This window comes from Nannobrachium achirus, assembly GCF_963921795.1.
Source record: "Nannobrachium achirus genome assembly, chromosome: 4".
In the NCBI taxonomy this organism is placed as follows: Eukaryota; Metazoa; Chordata; class Actinopteri; order Myctophiformes; family Myctophidae; genus Nannobrachium; species Nannobrachium achirus.
The window spans coordinates 47,387,998-47,398,671 of record NC_137813.1 but is presented as its reverse complement, the minus strand read 5'-3'; positions in this window follow the sequence as shown (position 1 = coordinate 47,398,671).

The window sequence follows — 10,674 nt, the reverse complement described above, 5'->3', positions numbered from 1 at the left end:
GTGCTCTCTTTGACGTTACTGACGTCAAAGATTGGTCCATTTTGTTCCAAAAATGTGTTGTGCAAAAGTTGACCCGCTGGTGGCGCTATAACAGGCCAATGTGAGAAGGTTGGTATCTGTTCCTTGACCTATTGGGAATGTGCTTGCAAGATTTCACGCACATCCCAGGCTGTGTTCATGATTTGAGGTGTTTTTGGCTTTGGACACTTTATCGCTGCTTGCAGCTATATTTATTATTATTATTTTATACATTTTTTTGTGCACTTCATAGGCATGTTAGATAAAGGTCCTTAGATTGTGTGTAGAATGTTTCATGCAAATTGCAAAAAAAATCCTAGAATAAAAACGGGTTTAAGCGTTTTACAAACTGCTCAAAATTATATAGCGCCCCCCTTTGGCCATTTGGGGTAAGATTGGTTTCAGTGATATTTGAACTAACCCTCTACACTATTTTGTCATGAAAATGTGACTTTGCTTGTATGTTTTAGAGGCAGAAGAATAATTTGCATAAAAATGCAATATTGTTTGAATTATTTAAAAAAGCATGTTTCAATGTTAAAGAAATCCGATCTGACAGATCTTTAGATATCGGTCCAAAGTTCACGTAAAAAAAGTTTTGTGCACGTGACGCGAAAATTCCAGAATAAAAGCGGGTTTACGCGTTTTACAAACTGCTCAAAGTGGCGGAAAATCGAAGGGCGGAGCTTACTTAACAACGACACAGATGTCTTCCGCTTGAGTCAAAGCACGCGTGTAACAAGTTGCATGTCTTCAAACGAAACGAGTCATGACTTATGCCCGTTTGAAGTTTGAATTTTCAGACGCTTCGTATAGCGCCCCCCTTTGGCCGATTGGAATAAAATTGGTTTCAGTGATACCTTGACTAACCCTCTACATCTTTGCCAAATGCCATGAACGTGTAACTTTGCATGTATGATTTAGAGGCCGAAGAATAATTTGCATAAAACTGCAATATTTATTGAATTATTAAAAAATTATATTTCACTTTAAAAGAAATCCGCCGAGATTAGTTTGACCGTATTGGTCCAAAGTTCATGTGAAAAAAGTTTTGTGCGCGTATCGAAAAAAACCCAGGAGGAGATAGATTTTTACTGTTTTTCATATAATTCCGAATTGTGGGAGATCTAAAGGTCAGAGGTCAAAAGTCAGAGGCTAAAAGTTGTTCGGCATGAGGAGACGCATACGTGTATACAGGTTTCATGCCTGTACCTCAAACACAGCATGAGCTATACCTGTTCAAAGTTCGCACTTTCGAAGGCTTCGTGCAGCGCCACCATTTGGCCGATTGCTATAAAAAATAATAGCGCACTTCGCCACTGTAAACTGAACACATTGATGTTTTTATTTTCATTTTCTCACTAAGTATGTAGGAGTAGAAAGGAACCGAAGTTCCCGTCTACTGTCTGACTGACTGACTGATAGATAAACTAGAAAAATATTGTTCCTTCGAAACAATTGTGGGCTCGCTTCAAGCCAGAAAACAATGGCTATAAAAGTACAAAATGTCAAGATCGCAGGCAGTGCTCTCTTTGACGTTACTGACGTCAAAGATTGGTCCATTTTGTTCCAAAAATGTGTTGTGCAAAAGTTGACCCGCTGGTGGCGCTATAACAGGCCAATGTAAGAAGGGTGGTATCTGCTCCTTGAATTATTGGGAATGTGCTTGCAAGATTTCACGCACATTGCAGGCTGTGTTCATGATTTGAGGTGTTTTTGGCTTTGGCCACTTTATCGCTGCTTGCAGCTATATTATTTATTATTATTTTTTTTGTGTGTGTGCACTTCATAGGCATATTAGATAAAGGTCCTTAGATTGTGTGTAGAATGTTTCATGCAAATTGCAAAAATAAATCCTAACGGGTTTAAGCGTTTCACAAACTGCTCAAAATGATATAGCGCCCCCCTTTGGCCAATTGGGGTAAGATTGGTTTTAGTGATATTTGGACTAACACTCTACATCTTTGCCAAATGCCATGAACATGTTACTTTGCATGTATGATTTAGAGGCAGAAGAATAATTTGCATAAAACTGCAATATTCATTGAATTTATTTTAAAAAGCATGTTTCAATTTTAAAGAAATCCGATCTGACAGATCTTTAGATATCGGTCCAAAGTTCACGTAAAAAAAGTTTTGTGCACGTGGAGTGAAAATTCCAGAATAAAAGCGGGTTTACGCGTTTTACAAACTGCTCAATATGGCGGAAAATCGGGGGGCGGAGCTTACTTAACAACGACACAGATGTCTTCCGCTCGAGTCAAAGCACGCGTGTAACAAGTTGCATGTCTTCAAACGAAACGAGTCATGACTTATGCCCGTTTGAAGTTTGAATTTTCAAACGCTTCGTATAGCGCCCCCCTTTGGCCGATTGGAATAAAATTGGTTTCAGTGATACTTTGACTAACCCTCCACATCTTTGCCAAATGCCATGAACGTGTAACTTTGCATGTATGATTTAGAGGCCGAAGAATAATTTGCATAAAACCGCAACATTGATTGAATTATTAATAAAATATATTTCACTTTAAAAGAAATCCGCCGAGACTAGTTTGACCGTATTGGTCCAAAGTTCATGTGAAAAAAGTTTCATGCGCGTATCGCAAAGATCCCAGGAGGAGATAGATTTTTACTGTTTTTCATATAATTCCAAATTCTGAGGGATCTAAAGATCAGAGGTCAAAAGTCAGAGCGTAAAAATTGTTCGGCATGAGGAGACGCATACGTGTATACAGGTTTCATGGCTGTACGTATAACAGAGCATGAGCTATACCTGTTCAAAGTTCGCACTTTCGAAGGCTTCCTACAGCGCCACCATTTGGCCGATTGCTGTAAAAAGTAATAGCACACGTCGCCACAGTAAGCTGAACACATTGATGTTTTTATTTTCATTTTCTCACTAAGTATATAGGAGTAGAAAGGAACCGAAGTTTTGAGGAGAACTTGATATGACGGTTAGATATTGTCACTAGAAAAATATTGTTCCTTCGAAACAATTGTGGGCTCGCTTCAAGCCAGAAAACAATGGCTATTAAAGTACAAAATGTCAAGATCGCAGGCAGTGCTCTCTTTGACGTTACTGACGTCAAAGATTGGTCCATTTTGTTCCAAAAATGTGTTGTGCAAAAGTTGACCTGCTGGTGGCGCTATAACAGGCCAATGTAAGAAGGGTGGTATCTGTTCCTTGACCTATTGGGAATGTGCTTGCAAGATTTCACGCACATTGCAGGCTGTGTTCATGATTTGAGGTGTTTTTGGCTTTGGCCACTTTATCGCTGCTTGCAGCTATATTCATTATTATTATTTTTTTTGTGTGTGTGCACTTCATAGGCATATTAGATAAAGGTCCTTAGATTGTGTGTAGAATGTTTCATGCAAATTGCAAAAAAAAAATCCAAACAGGTTTAAGCGTTTCACAAACTGCTCAAAATGATATAGCGCCCCCCTTTGGCCAATTGGGGTAAGATTGGTTTTAGTGATATTTGGACTAACACTCTACATCTTTGCCAAATGCCATGAACATGTTACTTTGCATGTATGATTTAGAGGCAGAAGAATAATTTGCATAAAACTGCAATATTCATGGAATTTATTTAAAAAAGTATGTTTCAATTTTAAAGAAATCCGATCTGACAGATCTTTAGATATCGGTCCAAAGTTCACGTAAAAAAAGTTTTGTGCACGTGGAGCGAAAATTCCAGAATAAAAGCGGGTTTACGCGTTTTACAAAGTGCTCAAAATGGCGGAAAATCGAAGGGCGGAGCTTACTTAACAACGACACAGATGTCTTCCGCTCGAGTCAAAGCACGCGTGTAACAAGTTGCATGTCTTCAAACGAAACGAGTCATGACTTATGCCCGTTTGAAGTTTGAATTTTCAAACGCTTCGTATAGCGCCACCCTTTGGCCAATTGGAATAAGATTGGTTTCAGTGATATTTTGACTAACCCTCTACATCTTTGCCAAATGCCATGAACGCGTAACTTTGCATGTATGATTTAGAGGCAAAAGAATAATTTGCATAAAACCGCAATATTGATTGAATTATTAAAAAATTATATTTCACTTTAAAAGAAATCCGACCAGACAGTTTGACCGTATTGGTCCAAAGTTCATGTGAAAAAAGTTTTGTGCACTTGACGCGAAAATCCCAGGAGGAGATAGATTTTTACTGTTTTTCATATAATTCCGAATTGTGGGAGACCTAAAGGTCAGAGGTCAAAAGTTAGAGGGTAAAAGTTGTTCGGCATGAGGAGACGCATAAGTGTATACAGGTTTCATGGCTGTATTTATAACACAGCATGAGCTATACCTGTTCAAAGATCGCACTTTCGAAGGCTTCCTACAGCGCCACCATTTGGCCGATTGCTGTAAAAAGTAATAGCATACTTCGCCACAGTAAGCTGAACACATTGATGTTTTTATTTTCATTTTCTCACTAAGTATGTAGGAGTAGAAAGGAACCGAAGTTTTTTGATACTTGATATGCCTGCCTAGTATAGAAATAATGACAATATCTAAAGTGTGCTCGCCTTATAGGCGAGCCCACAACTAGAAAAATATTGTTCCTTCGAAACAATTGTGGGCTCGCTTCAAGCCGGAAAACAATGGCTATAAAAGCACAAAATGTCAAGATCGCAGGCAGTGCTCTCTTTGACGTTACTGACGTCAACGATTGGTCCATTTTGTTCCAAAAATGTGTTGTGCAAAAGTTGACCCGCTGGTGGCGCTATAACAGGCCAATGTAAGAAGGGTGGTATCTGTTCCTTGACCTATTGGGAATGTGCTTGCAAGATTTCACGCACATTGCAGGCTGTGTTCATGATTTGAGGTGTTTTTGGCTTTGGACACTTTATCGCTGCTTGCAGCTATATTCATTATTATAATCTTTTTGTGTGTGTGCACTTCATAGGCATATTAGATAAAGGTCCTTAGATTGTGTGTAGAATGTTTCATGCAAATTGCAAAAAAAAAATCCTAACGGGTTTAAGCGTTTCACAAACTGCTCAAAATGATATAGCGCCCCCCTTTGGCCAATTGGGGTAAGATTGGTTTTAGTGATATTTGGACTAACACTCTACATCTTTGCCAAATGCCATGAACATGTTACTTTGCATGTATGATTTAGAGGCAGAAGAATAATTTGCATAAAACTGCAATATTCATTGAATTTATTTAAAAAAGCATGTTTCAATTTTAAAGAAATCCGATCTGACAGATCTTTAGATATCGGTCCAAAGTTCACGTAAAAAAAGTTTTGTGCACGTGGAGCGAAAATTCCAGAATAAAAGCGGGTTTACGCGTTTTACAAACTGCTCAATATGGCGGAAAATCGAAGGGCGGAGCTTACTTAACAACGACACAGATGTCTTCCGCTCGAGTCAAAGCACGCGTGTAACAAGTTGCATGTCTTCAAACAAAACGAGTCATGACTTATGCCCGTTTGAAGTTTGAATTTTCAAACGCTTCGTATAGCGCCCCCCTTTGGCCGATTGGAATAAAATTGGTTTCAGTGATACTTTGACTAACCCTCCACATCTTTGCCAAATGCCATGAACGTGTAACTTTGCATGTATGATTTAGAGGCCGAAGAATAATTTGCATAAAACCGCAATATTGATTGAATCATTAAAAAATTATATTTCACTTTAAAAGAAATCCGCCGAGACTAGTTTGACCGTATTGGTCCAAAGTTCATGTGAAAAAAGTTTTGTGCGCGTAACGCAAAAATCCCAGGAGGAGATAGATTTTTACTGTTTTTTATATAATTCAAAATTCTGGGGGATCTAAAGGTCAGAGGTCAAAAGTCAGAGCGTAAAAGTTGTTCGGCATGAGGAGACGCATAGGTGTATACAGGTTTCATGACTGTACGTATAACAGAGCATGAGCTCTATATGTTCAAAGTTCGCACTTTCGAAGGCTTCCTACAGCGCCACCATTTGGCCGATTGCTGTAAAAAATAATAGCACACTTCGCCACTGTAAGCTGAACACATTGATGTTTTTATTTTCATTTTCTGTCTAAGTATGTAGGAGTAGAAAGGAACCGAAGTTTTGAGGAGAACTTGATATGACGGTTAGATATTGTCACTAGAAAAATATTGTTCCTTCGAAACAATTGTGGGCTCGCTTCAAGCCAGAAAACAATGGCTATAAAAGTACAAAATGTCAAGATCGCAGGCAGTGCTCTCTTTGACGTTACTGACGTCAAAGATTGGTCCATTTTGTTCCAAAAATGTGTTGTGCAAAAGTTGACCCGCTGGTGGCGCTATAACAGGCCAATGTAAGAAGGGTGGTATCTGTTCCTTGACCTATTGGGAATGTGCTTGTAAGATTTCACGCACATTGCAGGCTGTGTTCATGATTTGAGGTGTTTTTGGCTTTGGCCACTTTATCGCTGCTTGCAGCTATATTCATTATTATAATTTTTTTGTGTGTGTGTGCACTTCATAGGCATATTATATAAAGGTCCTTAGATTGTGTGTAGAATGTTTCATGCAAATTGCAAAAAGAAATCCTAACGGGTTTAAGCGTTTCACAAACTGCTCAAAATGATATAGCGCCCCCCTTTGGCCAATTGGGGTAAGATTGGTTTTAGTGATATTTGGACTAACACTCTACATCTTTGCCAAATACCATGAACATGTTACTTTGCATGTATGATTTAGAGGCAGAAGAATAATTTGCATAAAACTGCAATATTCATTGAATTTATTTAAAAAAAGCATGTTTCAATTTTAAAGAAATCCGATCTGACAGATCTTTAGATATCGGTCCAAAGTTCACGTAAAAAAAGTTTTGTGCACGTGGAGCGAAAATTCCAGAATAAAAGCGGGTTTACGCGTTTTACAAACTGCTCAAAAAGGCGGAAAATCGAAGGGCGGAGCTTACTTAACAACGACACAGATGTCTTCCGCTTGAGTCAAAGCACGCGTGTAACAAGTTGCATGTCTTCAAACGAAACGAGTCATGACTTATGCCCGTTTGAAGTTTGAATTTTCAAACGCTTCGTATAGCGCCCCCCTTTGGCCGATTGGAATAAAATTGGTTTCAGTGATACTTTGACTAACCTTCCACATCTTTGCCAAATGCCATGAACGTGTAACTTTGCATGTATGATTTAGAGGCTGAAGAATAATTTGCATAAAACCGCAATATTGATTGAAGTATTAAAAAATTATATTTCACTTTAAAAGAAATCCGCCGAGACTAGTTTGACCGTATTGGTCCAAAGTTCATGTGAAAAAAGTTTTGTGCGCGTAACGCAAAAATCCCAGGAGGAGATAGATTTTTACTGTTTTTTATATAATTCAAAATTCTGGGGGATCTAAAGGTCAGAGGTCAAAAGTCAGAGTGCAAAAGTTGTTCGGCATGAGGAGACGCATACGTGTATACAAGTTTCATGACTGTACGTATAACAGAGCATGAGCTCTATCTGTTCAAAGTTCGCACTTTCGAAGGCTTCCTACAGCGCCACCATTTGGCCGATTGCTGTAAAAAATAATAGCACACTTCGCCACTGTAAGCTGAACACATTGATGTTTTTATTTTCATTTTCTGTCTAAGTATGTAGGAGTAGAAAGGAACTGAAGTTTTGAGGAGAACTTGATATGACGGTTAGATATTGTCACTAGAAAAATATTGTTCCTTCGAAACAATTGTGGGCTCGCTTCAAGCCGGAAAACAATGGCTATAAAAGCACAAAATGTCAAGATCGCAGGCAGTGCTCTCTTTGACGTTACTGACGTCAAAGATTGGTCCATTTTGTTCCAAAAATGTGTTGTGCAAAAGTTGACCCGCTGGTGGCGCTATAACAGGCCAATGTGAGAAGGTTGGTATCTGTTCCTTGACCTATTGGGAATGTGCTTGCAAGATTTCACGCACATCCCAGGCTGTGTTCATGATTTGAGGTGTTTTTGGCTTTGGACACTTTATCGCTGCTTGCAGCTATATTTATTATTATTATTTTATAATTTTTTGTGTGCACTTCATAGGCATGTTAGATAAAGGTCCTTAGATTGCGTGTAGAATGTTTCATGCAAATTGCAAAAAAAATCCTAGAATAAAAACGGGTTTAAGCGTTTTACAAACTGCTCAAAATTATATAGCGCCCCCCTTTGGCCATTTGGGGTAAGATTGGTTTCAGTGATATTTGAACTAACCCTCTACACTATTTTGTCATGAAAATGTGACTTTGCTTGTATGTTTTAGAGGCAGAAGAATAATTTGCATAAAAATGCAATATTGTTTGAATTATTTAAAAAAGCATGTTTCAATGTTAAAGAAATCCGATCTGACAGATCTTTAGATATCGGTCCAAAGTTCATGTAAAAAAATGTTTTGTGCACGTGACGCGAAAATTCCAGAATAAAAGCGGGTTTACGCGTTTTACAAACTGCTCAAAGTGGCGGAAAATCGAAGGGCGGAGCTTACTTAACAACGACACAGATGTCTTCCGCTTGAGTCAAAGCACGCGTGTAACAAGTTGCATGTCTTCAAACGAAACGAGTCATGACTTATGCCCGTTTGAAGTTTGAATTTTCAAACGCTTCGTATAGCGCCCCCCTTTGGCCGATTGGAATAAAATTGGTTTCAGTGATACTTTGACTAACCCTCCACATCTTTGCCAAATGCCATGAACGTGTAACTTTGCATGCATGATTTAGAGGCAGAAGAATAATTTGCATAAAACCGCAATATTTATTGAATTATTAAAAAATTATATTTCACTTTAAAAGAAATCCGCCGAGATAAATCTGACCGTATTGGTCCAAAGTTCATGTGAAAAAAGTTTCGTGCGCGTATCGAAAAAAACCCAGGAGGAGATAGATTTTTACTGTTTTTCATATAATTCCGAATTGTGGGAGACCTAAAGGTCAGAGGTCAAAAGTTAGAGGGTAAAAGTTGTTCGGCATGAGGAGACGCATAAGTGTATACAGGTTTCATGGCTGTATGTATAACACAGCATGAGCTATACCTGTTCAAAGATCGCACTTTCGAAGGCTTCCTACAGCGCCACCATTTGGCCAATTGCTATAAAAAATAATAGCACACTTCGCCACTGTAAACTGAACACATTGATGTTTTTATTTTCATTTTCTCACTAAGTATGTAGGAGTAGAAAGGAACCGAAGTTTTGAGGAGAACTTGATATAGTATATAAATAAATAAATAAATAAATAATGACAATATCTAAAGTGTGCTCGCCTTATAGGCGAGCCCACAACTAGAAAATATTGTTCCTTCGAAACAATTGTGGGCTCGCTTCAAGCCAGAAAACAATGGCTATAAAAGTACACAATGTCAAGATCGCAGGCAGTGCTCTCTTTGACGTTACTGACGTCAAAGATTGGTCCATTTTGTTCCAAAAATGTGTTGTGCAAAAGTTGACCTGCTGGTGGCGCTATAACAGGCCAATGTGAGAAGGGTGGTATCTGTTCCTTGACCTATTGGGAATGTGCTTGCAAGATGATTTAGAGGCAGAAGAATAATTTGCATAAAACTGCAATATTCATTGAATTATTAAAAAAGCATGTTTACATTTTAAAGAAATCCGATCTGACAGATCTTTAGATATCGGTCCAAAGTTCACGTAAAAAAAGTTTTGTGCACGTGGAGCGAAAATTCCAGAATAAAAGCGGGTTTACGCGTTTTACAAACTGCTCAAAATGGCGGAAAATCGAAGGGCGGCGCTTACTTAACAATGACACAGATGTCTTCCGCTCGAGTCAAAGCACGCGTGTAAGCAAGTTGCATGACTTCAAACGAAACGAGTCATGACTTATGCCCGTTTGAAGTTTGAAATTTCAAACGCTTCGTATAGCGCCCCCCTTTGGCCGATTGGAATAAAATTGGTTTCAGTGATACTTTGACTAACCCTCTACATCTTTGCCAAATGCCATGAACGTGTAACTTTGCATGTATGATTTAGAGGCCGAAGAATAATTTGCATAAAACCGCAATATACATTGAATTATTAAAAAATTATATTTCACTTTAAAAGAAATCCGCCGAGATAAATCTGACCGTATTGGTCCAAAGTTCATGTAAAAAAAAGTTTCGTGCGCGTAACGAAAAAAACCCAGGAGGAGATAGATTTTTACTGTTTTTCATATAATTCCGAATTGTGGGAGACCTAAAGGTCAGAGGTCAAAAGTTAGAGGGTAAAAGTTGTTCGGCATGAGGAGACGCATAAGTGTATACAGGTTTCATGGCTGTATGTATAACACAGCATGAGCTATACCTGTTCAAAGATCGCACTTTCGAAGGCTTCCTACAGCGCCACCATTTGGCCGATTGCTATAGAAAATAATAGCACACTTCGCCACTGTAAACTGAACACATTGATGTTTTTATTTTCATTTTCTCACTAAGTATGTAGGAGTAGAACGGAACCGAAGTTCCCGTCTACAGTATGCATGATAGATAAATAATGACAAGAACTAAAGTGTGCTCGCCTATAGGCGAGCCCACAACTAGAAAAATATTGTTCCTTCGAAACAATTGTGGGCTCGCTTCAAGCCGGAAAACAATGGCTATAAAAGCACAAAATGTCAAGATCGCAGGCAGTGCTCTCTTTGACGTTACTGACGTCAAAGATTGGTCCATTTTGTTCCAAAAATGTGTTGTGCAAAAGTTGACCCGCTGGTGGCGCTATA